Source organism: Panthera onca, chromosome C2 (genome assembly GCF_046562875.1).
Source record: "Panthera onca isolate mPanOnc1 chromosome C2, mPanOnc1 haplotype 2, whole genome shotgun sequence".
Taxonomy (NCBI): domain Eukaryota; kingdom Metazoa; phylum Chordata; class Mammalia; order Carnivora; family Felidae; genus Panthera; species Panthera onca.
In genome coordinates, this window is record NC_138347.1 from 24,230,326 (window position 1) to 24,244,293 (window position 13,968).

The 13,968-nt window shown below is 36.0% G+C and overlaps 2 pseudogenes; both read right to left on the minus strand.

Annotated features, from left to right (window-relative positions):
- Positions 1-4,440: 4,440 nt before the first annotated feature.
- Positions 4,441-5,037, minus strand: LOC132683888 (synaptobrevin homolog YKT6 pseudogene; annotated as a pseudogene).
- Positions 5,038-6,662: 1,625 nt separating this feature from the next.
- Positions 6,663-6,761, minus strand: LOC132684437 (U6 spliceosomal RNA; annotated as a pseudogene).
- Between the last annotated feature and the right edge of the window lie 7,207 nt (positions 6,762-13,968).

Here is a 13,968-nt window from a genome sequence, read left to right on the forward strand (position 1 = left end):
GACAAATGAGATTTGTTAATTATATCATATAATCTAACTCCCTTACAATTAGGTTCTACCTTGAGATTGCAGCTCCTGAAGAATTTTATAGAAGTTACTAATAGTATGCCATGAGGTATCACTTGATGCCCAGGTATTAGAGGAATTAGCTGTTGAGCAACCTGTCATTGTCCCATACAGCGCTAAGATGACAAACACCACACATTAATGCCTTAGTTTCCACCTGTACCTCATCAAATCATCACTGTCTTGATTGGTAGTTCCTGGCTTCTGTTGAGATGGCCAATTAATACCCTTATCAAATTTGGCCACATCTTTCATGTTCTCTCCTAAACAAGATTTTTTTACTCCTTTCAACATGGATAGGCTAAGAACTTCTGAAATTTTTAAGTTCTGCTTTTTTATTAAGAATTCCATCCTAAAATCATTTTTCTTGTCACATTCTACTATAAGCATTCAAGAGAAACCAGCTGCTCCTTCAACACTTTGCTTAGATATTGCCTTCACCAAATATCTAATTTCATCACTCTCAAGGTCAACCTTCCACAAGACACTAGGACAGGAACACAATTCAGCGAAACTCTGCCATTTTATAACAAAGAATCACCTTCTCTCCAATGTCCAATAACATGTTACTCATTTCTGTCTGTAACCTCATCAGAATGGCCTATACCATCCATATTTCTACCAACATTCTGTTCACAACCACTTAGGTATATATTCTAAGATGATTGAGGATTTCTCCATAGCTCTCCTTTTTTCCTTTGCATCCTCACCAGAATTGCTTTTAATGGTCCTTTCACAGAAATCTTGTCTTACTCTAGCATGTAACTCCAAAGTCTTCTAGCCTTTACCTATTTACTAAGTTCTAAAACCACTTGCACTTTTTTAGCTATATGTTGCAGCAGCACTCTGCTTCTCAAGACTAATGTCTATACTTGTTAGGGTTTTCCAGAGAAACAGAATCATTGGGATATATAAAGAGATACAAGAGAAAATGTATTACAGGAATTGACACATGAAATTATGGAGGCCTAGATATGCCACAACATGTCATCTATGAGCTAGAGAACAAGAAAAACCTTTGGTATAATTCAGTTCAAGCCTGAAGGTATAAGAACCAGAAACCCCAATGTCTAAGGGTAGGAGAAGGATGATGTCCCAGCACAAGGCAAGAAAAAGAGAATTTGCCCTTCCTTCACATTTTTATTCAATTCAGGCACTCAGCAGATTGGATGATGCCTACTACATTGGTGGAGTGATTTTAATTACTCAGTCTACTGATTCAAATGCTAATCTCTTTCAGAAACACCCTCACAAACACATCCAGATAACGTTTTACCAGCTATCTTGGCATCCTTTGGCCGAGTCACATAGGATTAAAGAACAGGACTGAATGCCTTCTACTACCATCAGTTTACTTTGCTTTGTTCACAACTATTTTCAACATTATCAGGTGCAAGCATAGGCACTGTTTCCCCTTTCCTCATTCAATTCCTACCATTGGTTTTGGCTTCAGCTCTTTTTTTCCATCTCACTTTTTTTCTTCGCGTTTTGCCTGATAATGAGAATTAAACCAGAGAGTAAGTGATTTGTCTATTCCTGTATAGAAAATGTCTGAACTAGGAGTAGATCTCAAGCCACCTGAGTCTCTCCCCACTCAGAGTGTGGTAATATTACCAAGATTATTGGAAAGGTCAAATTATTGCATAGGTCATGCTGACAAGTACGAATATCTGTTTCAACACAGATACAATGCCTATAGCATTAGTAGTTTAAGTAAAAATGGGCTTTTTCCCCTTCATTATCTAGAATGATATAATATGCATAGAGTATACACATACATTTAAATTATATTATTATTATTATTATTATTATTATTATAAAGAATCAGGAAAAATACCTATTTTTCTGATTTTCCTTCTTCTAACATAATAGAGTACACATGTGCACAGTAGGCAACCAGATGTTCCAAATAAATTTTGCCTTGTTTTTGATTATATAGACATACATATGCCTGTGTGTGTTTATTATAAATACATTACTTGTTACTGAATTATTTAGTATCTATGTACTGCTATTGTCAAGTCTTTAAATAATCCTCATTTTCCCTTTTTTCTTTGACTCATGGCTAAATTTAGAACCATAGCATTTGCTTATTGTTGAAGTACTGATTGAAACAGAAGGTAACTGTATTCCCAAATATGTATGTATGTATGCATACATACATATATATATGAGAAAGACTGAAATAGCACAGAGAAAAAATTATGGCAGTATAGATTGTGTAGTGAGATCATCAGAAATCTTTACATGTTTCACAAGGACTGTCTTCTTTGGTAGCATGATTTAAAGTATACACAGAAAATAAGAGAAATTGAAATTTGTCCTGAGTAAAGGACCATCTTAGCTCCTTGATCCATATAAGTTTGATGAACTCTGCATTCCTAGGGAAGAGCAACAGTCATGCTGAGGGCAGAGAGATATCTATAAATGAGACCCTGATATGCCTTATGTGATTCTAATACACTCATCTCCTTCAGTGCTTTTACACATATCCATCCAGAGGAATTAAGCAAGAAATATTTCTCTGGAAATTTGTTTTAAATCATTTTCCAAAATAAAAATAATTTAAAATTTCAGGTACTTAAAAATTTAAGTAGAATTTGTGCAGAAATCTACATTTTTGTCTACAGTATTCGATTAGAATACAAACTAAATAAAAATGTTTACAGTTGTTTTACTAACTGTATCAAATACTAAAGCCTATACTGCACATATATATCTATGCATGCTTCCATCTGTGCTCCCAGGTACTTCATTTCATAAATCAACCTTCCTTACCTTTTCTAACAGTCTGAAACTGTTATGTAGAATGGAATGAGTTATAATATCATACTTTCTAGTATTCATAACTTAATTTTAAAAAGTCATTTAGCAGAAAAAATATGAATTAAATATTTCTAATATTAAAGATAATGCTAAATTTATCATGAATTATGTCTAAATAAATGTTATATTTAAAGAAAGAATATGATTTCTTTTAAAAAAATTTTAGGTTTATTTATTTGGAGACAGAGTGTGCACAAGTGGGGTATGGACAGAGAGAGAGGAGAGAGAAAATCCCAAGCAGGTTCCATCCACACTGTCAGTGCAGAGCCCAATGTGGGGGCTCAAACTCATGAATCGTGAGATTGTGATCTGAGCCCAAACAGAGTAGGACGCTTAACTGACTGAGCCACTCAGACACCCTGTAAAGACAGAAGATGGTTTCTGAACATCCTATATAGTTGTTCTTAAATCTTAAACATCCCATAACTTAACTCTTGGCCTTTCGAAAGACCCAGGTAATCTTCCTTACCTTAGTATTTTTGCTTGTACATTTATTTTTGGTGCTCATTTGAACTCCTTCATACCTGTAATTGATTCTGGAGGGCTTGGGGGAGAATTACACTTAAAATAATATTGCTTAGGGAAAAATCACAACTTTATAAAACTGATTCCAATAATTTCCTTCTCTTTCTTTTATGGAGAAATCCAGAAAGAAGTTCCCACAAAGCTGCAAATTTGATGAGTTGTTAAACTGATGACTCATCAAATTAATAAAGTCAGAAAACTTCTGGATGATAATTGAAGTACAGAGAACAAAGACTATATGCAACATCCCTATAGCTGTATCTGATTTTTTGCTCTGGATCCAATCAGGAAAATATGGTACTCTTGGGAAATCCACTTTATCTACAGACTTGTAAAATTCCATTGGGTAAATTTTTATTCCAAAGAAACTAAGACAGTGTATACATTGGCTAAGCCAAGAGCACTGCTTGGGGAATTTAACTATTTTGCTCAGACTATCACTGGCCATCTGTTATTGAAGAGAGGTCTTTAGAACTTGAATTATCTAGGCAGGCTAACACTGTTGATAGAATAACTTGGCTAAATACTATGTTTTCCATGTCAATTGTCAATTTGTTAGACATACTGTATCAGGAATGAAAAACAGGTTTTTTGTTTTTGTTTTTTTTTTTAATTTCTTGGTATTGATACTGCATGTTTGTAAACTTATTCAGTCACAGCAGAAAATCCTTGTTTCAAATGTGTGTGTGTGAAGATCTTGCTGTGATGGCTGAAGTTCATTTTTTTTAATAAAGCACGATTTATTTGTTCAAAAAAATTTTTTAATCACTCAGAGTTTATGGCTTCATTTGGCCCAATAATACACCTCTGAGGACCCCACATGATCTTTCCAAAAATTACCAGACATGTAAATTTGAAGTGTTACAGGCCCTTCCATGACCCCTTAGGTCCTGCCAGTGAGTCTAAAGAGAAAAATGAGAGCGTTTCTACGTGGATCTTCCCACAGTGGCTCTGTTTCTCTGGGCTGCAGTGCTGATGCAAATGACTGGGGCATTTCAGCACAGGAGCCTCTGCACAATGCCATCACATGATTGCACAGCACGAGTTCTCTTTCTGGGCCATTTTATAGAAGGCTTTAGGCTGTTCCCAGCACTTGGGATTTGGACACCAGGTCACCCAGCTTCTCCCCTTGCTCTAACAGAGACTCCATCGTGTTGTGCAGCCTGATTTTGGTCTCATCCAGCTCCATCCTGTACCTTAGTCATGGGGTTAGTTTCTCAGCAGTTCTTGTATCTACTGGGGCTGCCATCTAAGGGCTGCTTAGCGGATGGTAGCAAGAGATCCGACTGGCCACTCTATCCTGTCCACCTGCTTGGAGAATTCTTCTAGTACCTTCTCTAGAAAGGTAAGAGCCATGCAGGGCGGCAATTCACTATCTGCAATGACCACTCCTGCAAGACTGTGGTTTCACACGTAGACATGGCACAGATATTCTTGTTCTTGGACAGAAGCTCTGCTGCCTTATGCTGAGTGCTCCACAGCCCGTTGACCTGTGAGGGTCATGACTTTCTGATCACTGGACCTCTGGAAGAAGCTGAAGGAGCACACGTCGTATGTGGCTTTGAGCAGCACCACCTTGGGCTTGCCTTTTTACAGGACACTAAGGCTGTACAGCTTCATGGTGCAGTGTTCCCCACCCCTGCCCCAGAGCCATGGGACCAGCGCCCCTGGGGACTGCCTCAGGCTGCTGATGAGTCTGACCTATTGAAAACACCACCTGAAAAATGATTTATCAAGTAATTTAAGAAAATAAACATTTGGCACAGTTTGCTCTGAACTTTAAAATGCCTCAATATTAAGCATTTTGGAGTAGATATACTTTTTTATTGTCTAATTTGCTCTGTGAATATCTGAAACTTCTAGCTCTTTTCCGTGTGATGAAAAGCATTTAAAAAAATTTCCCACAATAAAGTAATGTTAATGGTGAATGTTAGATTAGGTTAGGTAAACAACTTTTCTTTGTGAAAATCAAAAGAAGAAGTAACAGGTTATCAAAGATAAAATTTAAAATTATTGTATTATCTTCATCAACAAATCCTTGATAAAGAGTTAATTATAATGATATAAAACACTTGTTTTTAACACTTAACATGGACCAAGAAAGGAATTTAAATGTCTCATCTACATAAAGTCATTTTATCCTTGTAAAAACTATATTATTATAAATAAGTCAGGAAAAAAAAGATTATTTTAATGATTTTCCTACTTCTAATAGTACAGAGTGAGCATACATGGGGACAGCAGGCAACCAGATGCTCCATAGAAATGGGTATTTTGCCTCATTTTTCTGATTATATGCCAACATCTATCAGAGTGCTCAGGATAATAGTATTTTTGAGAAAATTAATCTGAATAAATGAATGAAAAGAACAAAAATAGAAGCGTTTTAAATATTACATTGTGACTATGCTTGAAAATACTGCTCATGTCATTTTATTTGCTGAAATGATTCTGTATAACTGCAAAGCCGCCATTGCCCACATACCTCAGGATTTTCCATATGCAGGGGCTGTCCTCCCACAGTTAGCAAGAGGCAGCAGTAAGGGGAATAAATAGGAATATGAGGGTGGATGATGACATTCCATGACAAATGAGTCTGATGGTCTCATTTGTTATCATATCCAGTCATTGAAAATGTGCCAATTCTTGCTCCTCAATGAAATTTTCTTTTCTTCCTAAATTCTGATAATGGGTTTTATGCAGAATTCTATAAAATGATTCACCTAAATAGGAAAGTTTACAGCAATTTGAGTCAACATGCCAATGGAAGAAATGACACAGGTGCTTTGATCTTTTTCTTCCTTAAAAAATAAAGATTTTAATGTCATTTAAAAAGTTTTAAAGGGCATTTTTTTAAATTTTTTTTTTTTCAACGTTTTTTTATTTATTTTTGGGACAGAGAGAGACAGAGCATGAACGGGGGAGGGGCAGAGAGAGAGGGAGACACAGAATCGGAAGCAAGCTCCAGGCTCCGAGCCATCAGCCCAGAGCCTGACGCGGGGCTCGAACTCACGGACCGCGAGATCGTGACCTGGCTGAAGTCGGACGCTTAACCGACTGCGCCACCCAGGCGCCCCTAAAGGGCATTTTTTAATGTGAAAATGCACTTTCAGTATTAAGACTTCATATTTATATGTAAATTTAAGCTCAGAGATAAATTTACAAAACTTGAATTGTTATTTGATCAAAAGGGTTTTGAAAATTAAGCTGATATAGTTCCAATATCCCTCTTCCTTTTTTTTTTTTTAAATACGGAATGCTTCACAAATTTGGTGTCATCCTTGCACAGAACTCATGCTAATCTTCTCTGCATTTCAATTTTAGTATATGTGCTGCCAAAGCATGCACTCTATCTTCCTTTTGTGACAATACGTTCTTTTGTTTCTTTGAGATTTAATCTCATGGTGCCTGTTTGGAAACATAATATGGAAAGAAGTCTAATGAACTTATGGAACATGTTGGTTTTGGACAGGTAAAAGAATGAAATGGTCTGAAGGGCTTGTTATAAATGCATATGATAAATTAGTCTGCCAGATTTAATAACATGCTTTATCCCTTTCAATTAAAGCTACTATGTGCAGATTCAAGTACCTTTAACGTTTATTTATTTTTGAGACAGAGAGAGACAGAGCATGAATAGGGGAGGGTCAGAGAGAGGGAGACACAGAATCTGAAACAGGCTCTAGGCTCTGAGCTGTCAGCACAGAGCCTGACGCGGGGCTCGAACTCACGGACCGCGAGATCATGACCTGAGCCGAAGTCGGCCGCTTAACTGATTGAGCCACCCAGGCGCCCCTCAAGTACCTTTAAAGACTGAATGTTATGTGGATAGATGGAAAAATGATACTATCATTGGATTCCATTCTCAGTAGTATTTTGTATTTTTTCAAAAGCTAAAGCTTAACTATATTTTTACTTATAAGTTATTTTTAAGGTTTAAAACAGTGAATTTGTGGCAAAACATGTCAAATTAACCTTTAAAAAATGGAAAATATTTTATATATAAGGATACCGTTTCTTCTTCCCAATTTTATTAATTAAAAAAAAAACTTAAATTGTTGTTCTAAAACACCAATGAGCTATTTGATTTTTATCTTGGAAAAAAATGAATGTATATAGATGGCACACATTCTTTTACTCGGTTGCATATTGAAAAAAAAAAGATGAGAAAAATTAGTTCAACTTTGATCTCAATTTAGCAGTAAATATCAATGCAGCTTTCCCAGATGTCTATAGTTTCAATTTTTAACTACTAACATAAGAAACTGAAGTCTTATTTTATGTAATTGGCTTTCCCATGAAAACTGTAGCTACAATTGAGGAGTTTTGCCTTTATACTTGATTCAATAACAGCAACAAAAAGACGATACTGCCCTAGGAAATGACACACAAGAATCATTTACATACAGGGCCTCATCTAACTTCAAGATTATTCTGTATGTGAAGTCTGCAGTAGGATTGACTCCACAGACTCTTTATTAGCCTACTTTTATCATCACTTTTATGCCTTTAATAAGATGTTAGGTATTCTTTCTCCTTTTTTAAAGTTTGTTTGTTTATTTATTTATCTTTGAGAGAGAGAAAGAGAGAGAGAATCCCAAGCAGGCTCCATGCTCTCAGGCTCACAAACCATGAGATCATGACCTGAGTTGAAATCAAGAGTCGGATGCTTAATCGACTGAGCCACCCAGGCGCCACTGTTCTTTTCTCCTTAAGTGAAACATATTTTACTTGATAAAGACATGTAGAAAAGTACGTGTGTGTGTGTGTGTGTGTGTGTGTGTGTGTGTCTATGTTGACTGATCTTTTCATAATGTGCTGTTTTACATGTTGATGGCATTGTGCTGTTATAAACTGAGCCTCACATTCATGAGAGCAAAGGGCACAGCCAATGTTGATGACATCTGTCAAATTGTTATTATGGAGAATTTCCTGTAGAGTCATTGCATTATGGGTCAGAGGGGAGGTGGAGCAAGGCAGAAGCATATGAATAGAAATACACTTGGGATATAAATCAAAGAAGAGAGTACTTCATTTTAGGTGTGACCTACAAATCTATGAAGTAAGTATAATCTTCATTCTAAAGAAAAGGAAACTAAAGTTCAGGAAGATGAAGTCATTCATTTAGAGTTCTAATGTAATATTGGAAGCAGGATTTTACGTCTCAACATCCGATTCTATTGAAACTAACCAAACATGCAGAAAAATTTAAAAACAGACAAAACCAACAACAAAACCCTCCTTCATGTTGGCATTGCTTCTCTATCCTAGACACGTTTTCCATTTTTTCTTGATAGATGTCAAGCAACAGGTTTTTTTCCTGATATTTGTTGTCAATATAATCTCCTCTTCCAACCACTGTTCAAAATTTAAAACTATACTAATTAGCAACAGCTTGAAACATACCACAATTTGGAATTATAGAAAGGGAAGGGGATCATAGTTTGACAAACAACAATTAAAGAAAAACCATCTGGAAGAGATAAAAGTGCTGAGGAGATGATCCAATAAATGTTTCTCAATAATTTTACATGCATAAACATCCAGGAGATAGGAAGATGAATATAGATATTGTAAAATAATTATTTTAGATATCCATTCTCTGGTTCTCTTAAAGCTAGACTCTTCCTTATACTTTTATAAGGAAAATACATAATCATAAACTATAGTCAGATATAAACTTCAGTATCTCTGCTAAAAAGAAGTATGTTAATTAAGAAAAATATAACAAAGTCATTTCAGAAAACATGTATTTGATGGTAATAGCTTAAGAATTTAACATGCTTATGTGTGTTCCCTTGTCACTTCACTCTACAGCATGACGGCACAGAAAGGATCTGGAGGCTTGCCACTGGAGAAAGGAAAGGTGGCAAACCTATAAATTACTCTTAATTATCAAAAATAGAATGCATAAAGTGACTTTCACACTCTTGAGTATAAAACACATCAAAAGTTACCATTAGACATCCTCTTGCAGCTATAATTCACTCACTTGATTTTACAGAGTTCTCAGTGTGCCTGATTTCCTTGGTCTACCTGTTTCTCTCTCCCTGCCACTCATTATCCCTATTATTCCTCTCCCATTGACTCTTCAGTTGGCACATTTCCATACTCCCCATTATGCTTACAAATAATCTCATTAAAAGAGTACAGCTCACCAAAGAGCACCTGTTACATCAAGGGTAGAACTGACATTAGACTCACTTCACCATGGGCAGTATTCAAGTGTTTTACTGGAAATATACCCTCACATCTGGTTGCTACTCAGTGGTTAAGTACATAGCCACATTATTGAGATCAATTATTACCTGCCTGAGCTAGAAAACAGTTTACAACATGATGAAAGGGTGAAAAGAATAGTGCTCAGTGAAGCGATCATTGACTGAAATATCAAGTACCTCTTGTGTCAAAGTGCTAACAACGTATAATCTAACAGCAATAGTGTTTCAAGATCATACCCCATTACCTAGGGGTATTTATTCAGCATAATATCAAAGACATGTGTAATCTTTGTGACCACAGAGACCATAAAGGCCAGGTAGCAGCATAACCAAGAAATTAAAAGATGATAAATAGTCCATGATTAAATTTTCATTTCCCATTCTTGATTCTGTTTACTATTCCATTTTGATCGATTTTTTTCCCCACACACTTTTGAGTATCAGAGGAAACTGGATACACTTGTAAAATGATGGTTTTAGTTTGAAATGAAGAACACACCCACCAAAAATCTTGGTTGAACAACAGCTAAATATCAAAGAAAAGGACACACACACCTCCTCACTCAAGTACCTCCTGCCAAGAGAACCAGGGCTTCCCACCTGCTTACATAACAGGCCGGCAAGTCATGCACACGCACTTCTGAAGAGTGGCTGGTAGTGAAGGGAAAGCAGCAGGGGCAGAGGGGCTGGTGCGGAGGATTCTTGGTAGAACGTGAACTGTACAAAAGGGTCAAGAGAGCAGCTGTTAGCCCAACACAGGACCAAATTAGTGGCATGGGATATGCCTTTACAGGACTGAGTTGGTGGCAGAAGGCAGAATGCAAGTTCTGGCAAACTAATTTTATTTTTGTTTGCATAGTACATTTGTAAAATTGCATAAAAGTAAATTTTATTTCACAGTTTTTAAAATTTTTAAATTTTATTTTACAGAGAGTTGCCTGCTTTCTATATTGAATTTGGTTTCCTTGCTCAAGAACAGAATACAACTCTTGATTAAACCTTTACTTTCAAAGTCAAGGTAACCTTTTTCACAGTCTGAATGTCACTTGAGCCTTAAAATACAATGATTTTCCTTTCCAGAAGAAAGGATGATAAGATAAATGATTCTTTTTCACAAACACATCTGCTTATCTTAAGGGAGTCTAGAAATTAGATCACTACCTTAAGCAACATTTAAGAGCATTCCTATGTCTCATGAATCAGGAAATGTTAACTTATAGGCATCTTCTTTACAGTAAATCAGAGCAAATGATTTTCAAGGGAAATTTGTAAAGTATAATTCTAAAACTTATTTGTAAAAATAATGTGAAGGTGAATCAAAAACTAAATATAAGTGAGTTTTAAAAGAAGATTAAGTCCTTTAGTTTCTGTGATCCGTGAATAATTTTTAAAACAAAATTTCTTATAATATTTAAATAATATATAATGCATTAAAAATAATGCTTTACTGGGGCGGCTCAGTCAGTTAAGCGCCCGACTTCAGCTCAGATCGTGATCTCATGATTTGTGAGGTCAAGCTCCGTGTTGGGCTCTGTGCTGACAGCTTGGAGCCTGGAACCTGCTTTGGATTCTGTGTCTCCCTCTCTCTCTGCCCCTTCCCTATTCATGCTCTGTCTCTCAAAAGTAAACATTGAAAAAATATTTTTTTTAATTAATGCATATACTACATCTACATATACTACTATAATACTAGTATATAATCATATACTACATCTAAATAGAATCATATGTACAAAAACTTTACAGACACAGCACAATATTCAACATGAGAAAATAATATTTTGATGAAAAACAATGATGCTCTCCTTTCTGTATCCAAAATTTTCTAACTTTGGATAAGGGATATTTTTATAAGACCAATAGAAGTTCGAGTGTATTAATTAGTGACACTAACAATACTACTGGGTAGTTGTGTTTACCATTCCCTCCAAATATTGTTAGGATTTTCTCTAGTAATTACTTAGGAAACTGCAATACTTCTGAGCATATTTATATTCCAGAAGACTTCCTAACTTTCTCCTCTGAGAAAGCTCAGAATATGATAGGAAATTTCAGATATAATGAACAAATAGTAGGGCAAATCTTAATGAAGATAAACATTCATTGTGACCAATGTCCTCCAAAATTCTAATTTAAAATAATCCTGGAGACTGGTGAGGATGCAGAGAAAGGGGAACCCTCTTTCACTGCTGGTGGCATTGCAAACTGGTGCAGCCACTCTGGAGAACTGAATGGAGGTTCCTCAAAAAAAAAGAACTGTCCTATGATCCAGCAATTGCACCACTAGGTATTTACTCAAAGTCTACAAAAATACAGATTTGAAGGGTACATGTCTTCAATGTTTATAGCAACATTATCAACAGTAGCCAAACTATGGAGAGAGCCCAAATATCCATCGACTGATGAATGGATAAAAATACATATATATGTGTGTGTGTGTGTATATGATATATACACATACACAATGGAATATCACTCAGCCATCAAAAGAATGAAATCTTGGCATTTGCAATGATGTGGATGGAGCCAGAATGTATTTTGCTAAGCAAAATAAGTCAATCAGAGAAAGACAAATACCATATGATTTCACTATATGTGGAATTTAAGAAACAAAGAGATGAACATTTGGGAAGGTGAGAAAAAAGAGAAGAGAGGGAAAAACAAACCACAAGAGACTCTTAACAAAAGAGAACAAACGAGAGTTGATAGAGGGTGGTGGGTAGGAAGATGGGCTAGATGGGTGATGGGTATTAAGGAGGGCACTTGTTGTGATGAGCACTGGGTATTGTATATAAGTGATGAATTACTGAATTCTACTCTTGAAACCAATAATCCACTGCATATTAACTAAAATTTAAATAAACAAAAAAAATGGAAATTGAATTGTGAAACAGAGATTTTTTCTTCTTTTAAATCATTGCTTACATTTTAAAATTCATATTAGCAGAATAATGAAGGTTTGGTTACTTCTTTTTTTTTATTAAATTTTTTTTAACGTTTATTTATTTTCGAGACAGGGAGAAACAAAGCATGAACAGGGGAGGGTCAGAGAGAGGGAGACACAGAATATGAAGCAGGCTCCAGACTCTGAGCTGTCAGCACAGAGCCCAACACGGGGCTAGAACTCACGGACCGCAAGATCATGACCTGAGCCGAAGTCGGCCGCCTAACCGACTGAGCCACCCAGGCGCCCCTGAATAATCCAAATCCTTAGAATGACAGCAATTATTATTTTGTTTGAATCTTGTTTGACATCTATGCAATATATACATATATAGTGACCTGATTATTTAAAACTTTGTTTGAATTCTTAGCTATTACATTAGGTAACAATGTTATCAGTGTTCATTATGCTTAAATCATACAAACTATCTTTAAAAAGAGAGAAATTTTGGGGTGCCTGAGTGGCTCAGTTGGTTCAGCATCTGACTTTGGCTCAGGTCATGATCTCACAGTTTGTGACTTGGAGCCAGCGTCGGGCTAGGTGCTGGTAGCTCGGAGCCTAGAGCCTGCTTTGGATTCTGTATTTGCCTCTCTCTCTGCCCCTCCCCCACTCCCCCCCCCCTCAAAAATAAATAAACATTAAAAAAAGTTTTTTAAAAAAAAGGGAGTGGAGCACCTGGGTGGCTCAGTTAGTTAGGCATCCAACGTCCACTCAGGTCATCATCTCACCATTTGTCGTTCAAGCCCCACATCTGGCTCTGTGCTGATAGCATGATCCAGATTCTGTGTCTCCTTCTCTCTCTGCCCCGTCTCCCACTCACATTCTGTCTGTCTCTCTCAAAAATAAACATTTAAAAAAAATTTTTAAGAGAGAAGCATTAAAATATGGTTAGAATAAAAACATAGTTTGAAATAGACAAATCATATCCCATTTCTTAAATGTTTGATTTTTATACATTTCTTTCAGATTATATTAGCCAACAGTGATTGCATATTGCCAATAAAAAAAAAGAATTTAAATTAACCTTGTCATCCCTATTCCAACTCACTCTTTGTTAGCATCTTGGGTTCAGTTTTTCTTTAAGTTTTTATTTAAATTCTAATTAGTTAATATATAGTGTAATATTGGTTTCAAGAGTAGAATTTAGTGATTTATCACTTACATACAACACCCAGTGTTCATCCCAACAAGTGTTCTCAATACCCTTCGTCCATTTAGCCTGTCCCCCACCAACCTCCCCTCCATTAACCCTGTTAGTTCTTTATAGTTAGGAGTATCTTATACTTTGCTTCTTTTTTCTTCCCCTTCTCATATGTTCTTCTGTTTTGCTGCTTAAATTCCCCATATGAGAGAAATTATATAGTATTTGTCTTTTTCTGACTCACT